Genomic DNA, 15,778 nt, shown 5'->3' with positions numbered 1-15,778 from the left:
TCAACGAGGTCTTTATAAGTAAATATAAATTTAAAAGATTAAGGTTTACTGACTTTCTCTAAAATTTTACTAAATATATATATATATATATATATATATATATATATATATATATATATATATATATATATATATATATATATATATATATATATATATATATATATATATATATATATATATATATATCAAATAAGTACGGTTTACGTCAAACGTGCCAACATTTTTAAAAACAAAAATAACAGCAAAATATCATTTTGCTAGGTGGTGCATGTTACCGCCTGATTAAAAGGAAATGGCCGCCATGCATCCATCTACCCGTCCAGCCGGGGGTACCGGATACGCCGGATACCGTAGCACCGTGGGGGGGCGTCGGGTGTGTGTGGCTGGGTTGACTGGCAGTACCGACGGTACCGTTGTACGTTTCGATGAACAATTCAATGTGGTGGTCTCATTCGCTTCTCGAAGAATTCCGTGAAGATAGAATTGTTATTCAATAACGGAGGCATGGTATGTACACCCTTTTCCAGCTCCCCACCCCGATCGCGAGTCGCAGTGTTGTGTGCGTGTTTCTGTTTCGATTCTCCAATGACATCGTACTCGCTCAGTGTTATATATCTGGAATTTAGGCCTAAGGGCATTGCTTTCTTTTGTTTCCTTTTTTTTCTCGGGTTTGTTTTGCTGCAGTTATCGCACGTATATCGGCCAACGCCGAAATAGATGTGAAACGTGGAGTAGCTGCGCGTGGGCCGGCGTTGGGCAAAGGCGGTAGGTCCGAGCGGAACCTTTCCTGCGACCAACACGAGCGGGTGTACGTTCAGTTTGCTTTACAGAGCGTCGGCGGCCGTTTTGGGACACCGGTTCGGTTCACTGCGCTTGGCTGTCGTGGCGAGCGATCGTCGCTCTTGTTTTTCAATTTTCCTTCAGTGGCGATCGGCGGTCTTCAGATGGTCGTGTTCGCGTCACGAAGCAGAGTACGCGCTCCCCGAACAAATGAGTCGAGCGCGTGCACTGTTTACGACTAGATCATCCTCTGGACGCTTGCTAGGTTGCATCTTTCCTGGCAGCGATACACGCCGAGGATTTTTTTTTTTCCCCAATCTTTTCGCAATCTTGGATCCGGTTGGGGCCGTGGCGAGGCTGTGGCGAAAGTGTATACACCTCGAGTGTGTGTGGGACCTGTGTGGCAGTGTGTGCAACATACCACCCCGCAGGTTGGCGTGGACGGACTAGCATCTGGGGTGTCATGGCCCAGGCAGACTGACGGTGAGTACTGCGCCGCGTACCGACAACTTAGAAGCGGAACTTATAAGCAGAAAAGAAAAAGCATAAAAAGTCCTTTCAACATTCGAGCTGTTATCCCGTTCTAGCTGTTTTTGATTATAGATTGAGTGATTGCAGAGTCAGGTGCGTTCTGGATGTACTTGTTGCGTTGCATCGTGTGCAAACGGTGCACCACAAGACTATTAGGTAGTGACTGGAGCATATGTTCCTCTAGGTCCTGTTGTTTGAATAGAATTAACTCTTAACGAGTTTGTGTACCTCGGCACCTTAGTCTGTGGAAAAGAATAAAACACCTATGGTTTTCATTTAGCCAATTAGCCTAGCATTATTAGCCTGACATTGTTGGGGCCTTGATGGTGAGTACACATTGACAGGAAGGGTCTATTGTTTGGTTCCATCTTCACAGCGTGTCATTTGTGGAGCAACTACAGTACAACAGATAAAACTGATACACCTGTTACATAACTTGTTTATAATGTCATTGGTTGCAGTGATTGTGTGTTACACAGAAAATGTTGAATTCTCGGCCGTGGCATTAGTACTCTGCCAAGTGGACTTTGTATAGTACTTTCTAAAGTCCGCCGTAGTGTAGAAAGGGTTGCCACTACTGCAGACCCAGTGACACTAACTTGAGCCCTTAATAGGCTCGATGGAGATTGACTCAATGGTGAATATGTTGCATGATCAATACCTATTGATGGTAAGTGGTTCTACTGACTAGCTTTCCTTTCAAAGTTGCTTCCAGCTATCAGTAGCTCTTTCAGACAAAGAAAGCTTTGTGCTGATCACCATACTTTTTAACAGGACTGCCAGCATATGATAGTTAAGTTATTTCATGTTTGTTGCAAATTTCGACGCCTCAGGCGTCCTGGAGGTGTGCACGGGTCCAGACGCTAGAGGCTGTATCACAGGCGGCATTTTATGACTGCAGCTGTTCTAGTTGTTGCTGCAGTATTGATGTATTTTGCCATCCAGGCATTACGCACTTTGGATCAGCTTGGCTGACAGAGTGCCGACAACCAGTGTCTGCCAACATGCCTCAGTTCAGAGGGGTTAGTGAGTGCATTTTCATTTTTATGAGCATGAGCCATGGAAAATGTGTGAGAGTGTGAAACGTTTCTGAAACGGTAAAAACTGTGATCTCATCAGTGCACTCTGCCACATGATTGGTCCAAGTGATTTTGTTCTTGGTCTAACTGGCGTTGCACTTCGCTTGAGGATAAGAAGGAAAGGAGGAGGGGGTTGTAACTAGAGGGAAAGAAAAGTAAAAAAATGGAAGGGAAGATTTGAGGGAGAAGATAACCCGGAAAACCCATTTTGAGGTTCGTGAAGAAAAACAACAAACAAGCAACATTGTTTTCCTTTTCACTTCCCTTGCTTCCCGAAAGCGCACACGGCAGTGTGGGCTCTCGTGACGGGCTTTCGGAATGCATCACACTCGTGTGACTGTTGCTAGCCCTGGCGACCTACTCGGGAGTCTGGTCTCTTCACAGTCATTGCGACCTTAAGTATTTTGTCACTCCCATTTTCAATTTCGATATTGAGCCGTTGTGTCAAGCGTTGGGAGTTTTGGGCTTGACTTGCATTAGACTTGTGCACTTGCTGCACAAGGATTCGTGCAGCAGAGATGCGATGAAACGCAGCGAGCTCGCACTTGTATCAGCACCTCCCAAGGCTTTGGCCTCTCACCTGTAGTACCCAAGGGAGAACTGCCATGCACTGCTGGTGACGCTTAGTTCAGATCTCATCTTCATGGCTTTGGTGGCGTGGCCTCAGAAATAGTCTTGCATGTGACAAGAAAGTTTTATTTATAAATCTAGAACCTAGCCAGTGCTCTCCACAGCATGCGGGGCTTGCGAGTTTCGTAGCCAGTGGCGTACCAATTTGTTTTTGAGTGGGGGAGCAAACCAGACCCCCCCCAGGGCGGGGGGCGCAGTGCCCTTGGTATCCCTTGGGCGCCGCCGGCCAGTGTTTGCCCTGCCCAGTATATCGTGCCAAGTAGGCACCAATCAAGAGGACACTTTGCTTCAGAACGCTTATGTGTCGGCCGCGAGCCTCCGTCAACTTTATTTCCTCGTCTTCGCTTGCCCTACACAAGCACGGGAGCATGTGCTCGTGAGCTCACGAGCAGGAGCACGTGCACCCGTCGGCGGACGGACATACGGACATGGCTAGCCCCTAAGGAGCTTCGCCCCTAATATATACAGTAAGTTGTACATAAAGTATATACAACTATACACACTGTAATGTCATTTGCATATTTCACATCACTCGCAAACTTGATTGAACTTCTCATCATATGTTAACCGCTTCGGCACACGAATTGCACAAGTAGACTGACGAGGTACGATCAGAGGTAGAATTCTCTGTTGACAAGCTTGATTTTCATTGGCCAGCTGGATTGTACTAGGGCTTGATACGTCTTGACTGGAGTCAGAGACCGTTGGTGCTTGTGTTGCAGGGTTTTGTATATCTTCGTCTCCACTGTCATATGCTTCGGACCCTACCTCATGGTAAGAATCGAATGTCTCCGATGACTTCAGTAGATGTTGCCGGTTCCGCCGTTTGCGTGTACCCTTCTTAGTTTGTATCTTGTATGACCTTGGGCCCTTGTCACAGATCACTTGTGCTTTCATTGACCATCCTTTATCTTTATCATCTCAAACTCGTACAGTCTCTCCTCCTTCTAACTGGGACAGCGCTCGGCCTTGTTTCATGTCTTGTTTGTGTTTTAACACTGGCCTAGCTGGTAGAGACACAAAACCTGGCAGGAGTGTATGCGCTTTCCTTCTCATCAATAGCTCTACTGGAGCTGATCCGCATTCTAGTGGTGTGGTCCTGTAGGTTAGCACCCTAACCAGAAGTCTTGGCCCGAATGTGCACACATACTTTTTGAGCAGTCGTTTCACAACTTGCACGCCTTTCTCTGCAAGTCCATTCGACCTTGGAAAGCGTGGACTAGACACCACATGTTTGAAGTCATATTTTGCTGCGAACTCGGTAAACTCTCCGGCTGTGAACTGTGGCCCGCCGTCTGTACAAAACTCGAGAGGAAGTCCATGACGAGAAAACATACCTGCCATGACATCGATTACAGTTTTTGTGCTCGTGTCTTGTAGTTCGGCGACCTCGGGTAAGTTTGAGTAAGCATCGTAGAGAACGAGGTATGATTTCCTAGCATACATGCACAAGTCTGCACCAATTCGTGCCCAAGGTTGTAGTGGCGTCTCTCGTAACTGGAGAGGCTTTTCCTGCTGGCGATAGGCATATTGTTTGCAGGTTCCACATCGGTCAATCATTGCTGTGATGTCTGTGTTCATTCTGGGCCAAAACATCTGGCCCGTGCTTTGCACTTGTTGATACCAAGGTGGCCACTGTGCAAGCGTCTCAGCATCTCTGGTCTGAGGGCCAGGGGGATAACAACTTTAGCTTCCTCCATCAAGACACCGTTTACAACAGACAGCTCGTCTTTGAAAGGTTTAAACTCGCCTTGAAGTAGAGTGTTATTGGTCAGGTTGTTGACAACTTCATGAAGTTCTTTGTCTTCTGCTGTGGCTGTAAGGGAGCAGGGCCATAGTTTTGTCACTGACGAGCATAGACAGGATGGTTGCTGCATGAAGGTCCACATCATCGCTGGAATCTTCTCTTGTCGTCGGTGTCTGCAGTCGAGACAATGCATCAGCAAGAACCAGCGCTTTTCCAGGCAGGAACTCTAGCTCCAAGTCGTATCGCATTAACTTGAAAAAGGCGTTGTAAGTAGGGATGCCGCGAACCACCCTAAATTCGAATTCGAAAGGTTTTGATATTTTCGAACCGAACTGATGTTCGAATTTGAAAGGTTTCTATATTTTCGACCGTACGGAGGTTCGAATTCGAAAAATTTTCAACTTTCCAAAATTGTGGGGTTTCGAATTCAAAAAGTTCAAAGCTTTCATGGTTTCTAAAAGTTTGGGTTCAATTATTTAGAATATTTGTTTACTTAAGGTTCGGTAAATTCGAAGATTTCGAACTTCCCTAATTTGAAATTCGAGAGATTCTAATGTTTCGAATTTCTTTGGATCTAAAACTTAAAAAATTCGAACGTTTCGAATTCTTTAAGACATAAAGTTAGATAAATTAGAATATTTCGAATTTCTTTCTACATAAAGTTAGAAGGTTTAGATTCTCTTTTAAAGATAAATTCGAAAAAAAAAAAAAATTCCAAAGGTTTCCAATTTTTTTTTAAGTCCAAGTGCGCAAAGTTCGAAGTCTGGTTTTCATGTTCCGCCACAGTTTCAGTTTCAAATAACGTTTTCACGCCTCACTGGTTTTCATGAAATCAGGTTTAGAAAAGTTCGGGTGTGATATTTAAACTGCGCGAAGTTGGTCAGGCAATTAAATGAGACGACGAGTGTCCCGCATGTGCTGGAATATTTGCCAGCGCAGAGTGACGTGTGACAATGGATTAGTAATTGTGACTGCCAGCCCGGGGTGGTCATTAACGTGCATCACGAAGTAGTGATCCTACGAACACACTGTTTAATGATACTCATCCGGTTCGAAACGGCCAGGGGCAGGCAGGTGGTTGAGGCTCAGAAAAACCTTGAAGTGATCTGGCAAACTGCCCCCCTACCCCCCCCTTGCTTGGTGGTAGTAGTCCGATCAAACGCCGCCCAAGTGATGCTGGCATATAGCAAGTTTAGTTTGTACATGATGCAAAACCCTGAGACTGGGAATGAAATTTGAAAGAAAAAGTGTAAGAAGAAAGAAAGAAGGGGACAGAACAACACCTCAAACTCAGCTCTGGGAATTTAAATTTGAAAGAAAAAAATGTAAGACAGAAAAAAAGGGGACAGGACGTCTCAAACTCAGCTCAGGACGTCTCTAACTCAACTCAGCTGAGTTTGAGACGTTGTCCTGTCCCCTTTTTTCTTTCTTCTTACACTATTTCTTGCGAATTTCATTCCCAGTCTCAGGATTTTGCATCATGATCAACATACACCAGCTCGCCTGCACCTCAACAATTTTTTTGTTTGTAATTGCTTTGGAGGTTTATTTTCTGGGGCGGAAGAAATGCCGAGAAAAAGGCACAGAAGCTGACGCAACTTGAGGTCGAGGAGCGTTCTACCATACCAGTGGCGTCGGAAGAGGAAAAACGGGGGGAAGGGGGGGGGGGGGGGGCAACACCACCTAGAGGAGAAGGCCAGCACACGCCTCCAGTGACGTCACGGCAGCAGGCTGACGAGTGCCGCGCTATAGACCGACACGCGGAGCGGCTCTGTTTACCAACACGGCCGGAAGGCCGCGCATGCGCGGTAGCTATGTGGGCAAAAGCAGCCCGACTCTCCGTGTTTTCGCCATTGCGTTCTATGGCGTGCGCTCGTTGTTGACGTTGTAGGGACGCTTGTATCTTTATTTGTGCGTTGTATTTCCTCACAAGGTATGTCGTATGCTATGCCCGACTATTTGAGCTCGTGGCCCGAGCCTGAACGGCAGCGGTATCGACACAAACTGTGCGTGGACGGCGTTGCCTACGAAGACCCGTACGCCGTGAGCAAGGCCTGCTGGACTTCCGACATGAAGTTGCTGCAACCGAGGTCGACGGTTTACGTCGTCGTTTATTTAGTTTTTTTCGCCAAGCCAGTTCACGGCCGACACAGAGCAGGCCGACACGGAGCAGTCCCTCGAGGCCTAAAATTACTTCGAGTCGGTTTCCGCACTGCCGGCGGGATCAGGAGACTCTGGGTCTGCGGCAGTGTGTATTCATTAATTCATTAAATACACAGAGCGTCTTCAAGTCAAGGTATGATATTTTTCCTACCCTCATGACCACAAGGCATGAAAAGCAGTAACGGTTTGTCCGTTCAGCAGTCTTGGCGGTAACAGGTTACAAGTAACGGCGTTGTTGGTAACGCGTTACTTTTTTCAGTAGCATAGTAACCTGCTCGTTACGTTTTCGACACAGTAACAGGTAACATACTTATGTTACTATTTTAAGTAACATAGTTACGTTAGTCGTTACTACTAAGTCTTAAAGAAATTACACTTCAATTTTTTTCCGTGTTTTAGGCGTCAAGCCATGTTTTTCTTTTCGCTTTTTCTCGTTAGTATTTAGGTGAAACCGTAAAAAAAGATAAAGTAATTATGTTCAGTTTCTGCATGAACATAATGTTTCTTGATATATGACCTGCATTGTCAAAACCGTAAAATGTGTTAAATTATAATTTAAGAAAGTAACGCAGAAGTAACGTGCGTTACTTTTTATCGGTAGTGGTAACGTGTTCCTTTTATTTTTAGGTAACGTAGCTCAGTAACGCGTACCTTTTATTTGCAAGTAACGAGTAACGTATTTCGTTACTTTTTTTCGGTAACGCCTACAACACTGCCGTTCTGTCGCCGACCCCCTTCTGCTGGGTAGCACAGGCGTAGCGAGCTTCCGACGAGCGCTTGGTCGGTGCTTTGTGCGCGAACACCGTGGGAACAAAATCCGGGTGGTCTCGATCAGACAACGGTTTCCCCGCACATAAGCAAGCCTCGGAACGGAGATTGAAATGGAAGCCGCATTTGCCTTCAAAAAAGTGTTTGCCGCACAAACGATCGTTTGCGCGAGGCGACTATTATTTTCGATCCACGGATATTATCCACCTTCTATGCCTTTCAGAGTCTGCCGGGAACTTGTGGAAACTCACTTCGCTGCTTTTCTTGTGCATTTAGGTGCAATTAACGGCAACACAGCTTCGCGGCATGCTGAAATGCTATGACGCCCAGGCGAAACATGCGCGCTTTTGCCCACACCCCCCGGCTCCGGCGCGATCGCAGCGCCGCCGCAGCTCCGTGACGTCAAGCCTGCGTGTCGGTCTATAGAGCTGAGCTGAAGGCAACGCGCGTAGCTTTTACGTCGTAGAAACGCGGGTTTTCGCACAATTTATTTTTTATGAGCTAACGTGAGAGCTGTGAACGCCGAGTGATTTAAAGAACCAATTTTAGAACGCAGGAAAATTATTATAACCTACAATTATTGTAGTCAAATACAAGAAAGTGATACCTTGAGACAAATGTGTTATTTTTTTAAGCGATAAACTGGGTGGTGTAATTATTTCTGGACATGGGAGTTGTATAAAAAAAGGATCCCCATGAAATGGCAATAATCGAAGTAGTAGAACCAGATAAAATGAACTAAAGTAAATTGAATAAGTGATGCAGAGGCATTCATTTCATTTAATTTTATTCACCTCAAAGGCATCCAAAGACTCATTACATCAGGGAGGATTCGAAAATAAAAAAACAAAAATGTAATTAAACATAAAAAAACACCAACAAAAAAAAAAATGTCAGACACAAACACACACACACAAAAAAAAGAAACGCTTATGCATGTTATTGTTATGATGCAGTTTTACAAATCAAGGCTCAGTTACACAAATTGATGCACTTCTTTTTAAATGATTTGGGATATCTCTGTTACAATATGGTCAGGTAGTTTGTTCTAGTCAGTGTTGCAAAGCACTAAAGAAGAAAAGAGAAAAGTAAGTATGGCACTGAAATGGTTCAATCTTGCAGGAATTATTTGATAAGGATGATATGAAATTGGCAGCTCAGCACTAAGTAGATTGATGATTGGAATCTGAGTAATATACATCTAGAAAAAAAAAATACAATCGGGCAATTTTTCGTCTTCTTTCTAGATTAGGAAGATTTATGCTAGCTTTTAAAGCAGAGACACTAGTCTCGCATGAATAATCACTGCATATAAATCTGGCTTTGTTCTGAAGGTTCGAGCCTCGAAATTAGGTAACTTAGGTGTGGATTCCAAATTATGCTGCTCATTCTAATGTTGGGAAGACAAATGTTCTGTATGCGAGTAGTTTTGTCGTAATGGGAGCTAGGTCCCTACTGAAAAATCTCATTGGTATGAGAAATTTCAGTGTCCAATAAACAGATATGAATCATTCAAGATATACAAGAACATTTAATAGCCATATAAAAGCCATATAAGACCTATATAAGAACATATAAGAAATGTGTAAGAAGTTTCTATATATCTTATATAGCTCTTACATGGTTATTATATCTTGTATGATTTATGTGTTTATTGAACAGAATAATTTTCTCATACAAATGGCTTTTTCACAAATTAAGTGTTTTAGTGTGCTATTTGTTATTTGCTCAATCCATGATGATGAGTCTGTAAAATACACGCCCAAATACTTGTACAACAATTTGTGTTTTTGTGGTTGGGAAAGTAATGAGTACTGGTTAGTGTTTTAGTGGAGGACTGAATTACGGACATTTCTTTGCATTTACATATGTTAATGTTCATCTGCCATAGGGAACACCATGATGATATTGCATCTAAACCGTCTTGGACAATATTGTGATCACTATAGGTGTATTAATTTTCCGGTAAATAAGTCGAGCATCAGCGAAAAGTATAATTGTCGATTTAATTGATGATGGTAGGTCATTGATATATACTAGAAACAATAGAGGCCCAATTACACTACCCTTAGGGACACCTGATGCAACAGCAACGGGACCCAAATTGCCAGACAAGTATAAAAGTAATAACATTTTAAAATTGTGACGTGCTAGTTTGAAAAATGTATTGCACAGTTGGAAAAATGTATTGCAGATATTTTGACAAACTTTTCTGAGACCTGTGATAAACCTGCATATGTTCAGCCATTCAATGCACTCTGCCTGTTCAAATATAGTACTTGTTTTGCAGCAAGCAACCTATCTGGTTACTACATTAAAAAAACACCTGATCTTTTTCTTGGCAATGTCATAATGTGAAAACTTTATATTTGCAAAAAAAGTGCCGTAATACCCGAGCGTTGCCCCATACGCTGATGTACTTCGACAGTACCGAGTCTGTGAAACGACACAGTTAGGGCGGCTAAAAACAAGTTTTGTACACAAACAGAAGTGGACATGGGAGCTTCCTATTCAAAGTTGCTTGCATTTACAACACAGAAGAGTCATAAATAAGAAATTGGTCACCTTTGAACACTGCAAAACGAGCCGCCTGGTATCCATAAGTTCTGAAAATATCCGTCTTGAAAAACATTTATACACATGCGTCTTAGATGCTGTAGATTTTGTGACACCGACACACACAATATCTGTGCAGCATGTTGGCATTCACGCTGTAGCACCACAAGATACCCAAGAGACTGCTACAAGGACACCGACTATCTGCACATACACACACGCGCAGAGATCCACTGATTTCAGAGAGCATGTTGCCTTTGCACGAGGATGAAGCGCAAGCATGTTGCTGGCCGGACAGGAACTAATTTGTTCAGCCTTGACCCCTTAGCTTTTTGTTTTTAGATGCTGCACTGGTACTTATAATATTGTTGCCATCTTGCAACAAAGGTTTCTCAGTTGAATGTTTTCACCGCAGTCCAACAAATGCTTCAGTTTGAATTCACGATGGGTTCATCATCACAGGCGTCAGGCATGTTCGCTTCTTGACATCCGTGATGGTTGGCAGCCAGTGTCTTTGATTGCAGAGTTTCAGCTTTTCATTTCTTCTGTTTGGCATTCTTGGCATTAATGCGAACATTCATTTTGCAGCAAACATGTCACAAGAAAATGCTTGTGCATTTTCTTGTAACACTGTTTTAAAATGAGATCACGAGTATTTTAATTTTCACAGTCGGAAGTCTTTTTTTTTTTTTTTGGTGAGTAGTTCCAGTATGTGATATGTAACAAGTCGGCACTGGCTGGGCTTCACCAATTGGGGAACAACATAGTTGTGTTCTACAGCATTTACACCAGAAAAAACAAGCCCTTTTATAATGAGTTCCAAGGTGAGAACTCAGTCTTCCTGTGCGAGCAAACTATAGTCAACTTGTTCCGTGCTGTCGATGCGGCTTTGCATTTTTCGCCCCGTAGGTTTTTCAAGGTGGTGTAGACTGCACGGTTGGCCACATAGCCCAGAGCCGGGAGGGTGTGTCTTATTTTTTACAGCCCAGGGCCACATTGCAGGTATACCACATTGCAGGTAGGGCGTCAAGTATCCGCTCGCTTGGGAATATCTTTCTGGTTTCCATCCTTGCTAGCTGTAGTGATCGTTGACAGTGCGCTCCACAGCAGTATTCTGTTTCCATCTTCGTAAAAGTGCCTTGTAGACACGTGATATTAGAAGCAAGCCAGTTGCCTATACATTCTGAAGCACTCTTCTAAGCTGTCAGTTTTCAGCTTTTCAACGAAGTCATTACCAACACATCACGACTTCATTCACCATCACATCACAAATTCATTCAAAATCACGAAGTCATTCACCATCACATCACGACTTCATTCACCATCACGTCACGAATTCATTCAAATTCACGAATTCATTCACCATCACATCACGAATTCATTGACATTCACGAGTTATTCCCCATCACATCACGAATTCATTTAAATTCACAAAGTCATTCACCATCATATCATGATTTTTTTTCAATCTCAAGAATTCATTCTGAGCTATTCAGATTAACGCCGTGAATGTGAATGAAGGTGAATGAGCGAGTTCATGAGTGAATTTGCCGAGGTATGCTTGCAAGGCCTTCCTCAGTCTAAAGTCATATTCCTCACGGGTACTGCCCCATGAGTACATCATCTATATAGACTCGTACACCCCTTAATCCTTCAAAAATGTGCTTCATTTCTCTGAAACACTTCGGGAGCAGATGAAATTCCAAACGGCAATCTCAGGTACTGGTATCGCCCAAATGGCTTTGCAAAGGTACAGATTTGCGACATGCTGTCGTCAAGCGGAATCTGGTGGAAACCGCTGCTAGCATCAAGCCTTGTAAAGTACTTTGCACCTGCCAACTCAGCTTAAATGTCCTCTCTGCGAGGAAGTTGAAAATGTTCTCATTTCAAGCTCATGTTTACGTACTTCGGATCCATGCACACACAAATTTTTCCATTTCTCTTTGCAACTATCACAAGAGGGCTTACCCAGTCTGTTGGTTCTTGGACTTTGGCGATAATGCCACTGGTAGTCATCCGGTCCAGTTCGGCTTTCAGAGGTTCGCGGAGAGCATGCGGCACTCGACGTGCTGGCTGAACCACAGGACGGTAGTTCTTTTCATTGAGGAGGAGCACTTCTGACACCATGTATCGTGCCAAGTCAAGAGGACACTTCGCTTCAGAACGCTTATGTGTTGGCCGCAAGCTTCCGTCAACTTTATTTCCTCGTCTTCGCTTAGCTGGTGCGCGCTCAGCTAGCTCTATAGCTGATACACCCAGTGGCAGCTGTTTCAGGGGGGGGGGGGGGGGGGGGGGGCAAAACACATGCCTTGCCCCCCCCCCCCCCCCCCCCACACACACACACACACACACACACACACACACACACACACACACACACACACACACACACACACGGAGAAATGGGGGGGCAAGCACCCCCCCTTGCCCCCCCCCCCCCGGTTGGTGCGCCCATGTTCGTAGCTTTTGAAAGACTCGTCATATTTTGCTGGCTCAGCCACCATAGTTTTAGGAATGAATTTGAATTGTGACACCAACTAAAGAGAGGGAGAGAGCAAAAGCTTCCCCTCGCAACAATGACATGTCGCTCCTCGTGTGCCGCCAGAGTTAGTCAAAAATACATTTACACACATGGTGCCTGTGCTTGCATGCATGGGTCACTAGCCGGGACGCAATGCTTGCAAACACGTGGGTGCGGCAGCCACCACTGAGTTTTAGTATGCTGTGCAGAAAGTATTACGTTCATAGCGGTAGCCCGTGCCGCCACTTTAAAGTACAATTGTGCACGCGCCCGCAAATTCCAAACTTTATGTGACCTTTGGGCGTGGTCACATGTGCCGCGACCGGCGGGGCCGCAAGCGCAGTTATGAGGTATACGGTGTCTCTGGCCAGTACGGTTTAGTGCCCACATCGCACCTTTGCAGGTGCATTTTTATTGCTTTGCGGCACTGTGCAAGCAGAAACCCGTGAAGGATTATCTTAGAAACAAGATTAGAATTCGTGCATTGCTGCAAAAAGCCAGCTGTCAATAAAAAATTCATCTATACAAACCACAGTCTGTTAGGTGTGTGCTCCCGATGCTTTAGATGAATGAAGTTGTACGAAAAAAAGGATGTGCGCACGTGGGGCATAAAGATCCGTTATGAGAGCTCGCGCAATACAGGGAACCATCATACTCACGAACACACGCACATAGCTTTTCCCGATGAGACTTTATTTGGGTATGGCGTACGAGCGATACTAGAATTTGGGTACTCTCTTCTTCTATGTGTCAATTCCAGGTGTCAATTTTTTCTTCCCGAGCAATCCCGTTGTTCGAAGCAGGTGCGAATAATCGCTATGAAACGACAGGGAGAACACTTAAAGGGTAACTCTGGTACATTTTCTCGATTTTAAAATTACAACAATTTTTTGTGAAGAAAAAAAAAAAAATCTGACACCTCATATATAGGGACGCTTCGTCCCTAAATTACAAGGTGTCAGTTTCTTTTTTTTTATGCTTTGTGTAGTTTTGGATATGGTCCTATCTCAATAGTTTTGTTATGGGGGTTTACGGCGAAACTGAAACTACCGGCTCGAGCGTGATGGCAACTATTGTGATCAGCTGCTTAGCCATTGTGTGACGCGAAGTTCGTACTGCGGTACCACAAAACGTATGACTGTTCTAGTCGCAAGAGCAGTTCCAATCAGTCGGGTAAGATGCTACGGCAGTTTTACTGCTTTGCTTAGCAGATATCGAACATCCAGCAAAGTTGCTGGCCGAAAGTGAGTTTGCCACGATGAACGCAGTCCTTTTCTGAGAAGAGCAATAATCTTGGTGGTGTGCAATGCACGTTGCAGAAGTGTTGTGGAAGCTAATCATAAGCTCGTGCTGAGCAAGAACGGATTAAACTATGGCTGCGATTTAATGCTACCTTCGGCACCCCAACGGTGTTTGAGTAAGCAGGAAGTCAATATTCTTTGTGCGCAATTGCCAAAGAGCACTTACAAACTACGGCCACAAAAACATAACATAACGAGCAGAAATCATCCGCTGGGACGGCCCAAAACGCAGCAGAAAAACACGGCGAAAGAAGTGGCAGTATGAACAAGAAGCCTCCTCGAAAACAAGGATGACATCGGGGCACAAGGTTGCTTGACAAACTCAGGAACCAACCCGCTGAATGCCCGCTGAAAAGCTGGGGTTAGCATTTTTAATATCTGTTTTAGAGCGGATCGTGGTTTCCCATTGGTGTAATATTTTGGCAGTGCTCATATTTAGTCTCTATAAATCAATATCAGTTGTTTTGAGCGGAGTTGCCCTTTAAAGGGACACTGACAGGGTATTTACGCTCTTCAAGGTTTTTATTTGTGCATGACATATGAGAGCCCAACTACCCAGAACACAATTTGTGGGTCGAAATTCGTTTACCGGAAAACTGCTGATCGAGAACTGGCCAGGTTGAGTCGCGCTCACTTTCTTCTTTGTGGTCACGTGACGTTTTATGTGGTTTAGACACATCTACCAAAGATAATCAAAGTCATGGGTCACTGAAGCACCTTCAGTGACTCATGACACGCAAATTAAAAATAGAAAAAAAATATGATACCCAGTTCTCGTGGCTGCTAAAAAACTAAAAATACGATTGAAAAAAAAAAAAAAGTTGCACAGTTACATGTCCTTCAGTAACTTTCTCCTCTATATTTCTTCCTCCCCAGTCCAATTTCAGTTTTGAGCAGTTTCATTTTTTTTTTACTTTATTAAAATATAAATAACGCTGTAGTAAAATAGTGATTGAGTGGGTTTCTGACAGCACAATAGATCGCCTGGAAAAAAAAAAAGAACATTTTTGGGGTGCGTCAGTGTCTTTTTAAAGGGGCCCTGCAATCATATTTATGCGTCTACGTTTGCGGTTTCCACGTCTCTTAGGGGTCGGGCAAGCCAGCGGGCATGGAGGGAATAACTAAATATCATTGCGTCATATTTTAACCGGACGACACGGAAACCTCCTCCAGCGACGAGGGCGACCCGCGGTACCGAAAGCGCGCAAAATGTGATGTCTTTGGTCCTGGGCTTACTACTGGTCAGAGCCGCTAAAAGCTTCTTTTTAGTCGAAATACAAAATATGAGTGGCGCAAACCGTTTCAATTATTTATAAAAGTAGTTTTTGTTCAGTATTTTAGATAAAAAAAGAAACGAATGCCGCAACATAAAGTACGGAAAGAAGAAATGACCCGTCGACATACCCGCCACCAAGCGGTGGAAAAGGCGGTGCATACTAGAAAAGAGTAGTGGGATCAGGCGCTGACACAGAAAGGTCCTGGATGTACGCAGCGGCGCTGCGGTCGTATGGGCAGGAGGATCCGACCGGCTCCGAGCGTTCCGAAGGCCTTCGGCGAGAAGCTTTGTCTTGCGGTTTGGCCGTTTCGCGGTATGGCAGCGCAAAGTAGCTCCCATTCTGAACTGATCTTTACCTCGTGTTTGCTGTCGTTTGTGGCCAATGAAGTGTCATGCTGAATTAGTGTTTAATCGTGCAGCAAA

The 15,778-nt window shown here is 44.3% G+C and overlaps 1 protein-coding gene across 6 annotated transcripts in view; it reads left to right on the top strand.

The window, feature by feature from the left end:
• The first annotated feature begins 221 nt into the window (after positions 1 to 221).
• LOC8031039 (TBC1 domain family member 14) overlaps positions 222 to 15,778 on the top strand; it is a 92,164-nt gene continuing 76,607 nt past the window's right edge. Inside the window, exons 1-2 of one of the 6 annotated variants that reach the window (XM_040503805.2) lie at positions 222 to 510; positions 1,215 to 1,266. The gene's annotated coding sequence lies outside the window, so the exon portion shown is untranslated. The remainder of the gene's footprint in view (positions 511 to 1,214; positions 1,267 to 15,778) is intronic. The other 5 variants (XM_042287135.1, XM_040503806.2, XM_029990111.4 and 2 more) reach the window with 5 other exon arrangements.

The sequence above is a fragment of the Ixodes scapularis genome, unplaced genomic scaffold (assembly GCF_016920785.2).
Source record: "Ixodes scapularis isolate PalLabHiFi unplaced genomic scaffold, ASM1692078v2 PGA_scaffold9__187_contigs__length_104089568, whole genome shotgun sequence".
In the NCBI taxonomy this organism is placed as follows: Eukaryota; Metazoa; Arthropoda; class Arachnida; order Ixodida; family Ixodidae; genus Ixodes; species Ixodes scapularis.
Note: the sequence above shows the minus strand (reverse complement) of the source record. Positions and strands in the feature narration are given on the sequence as shown.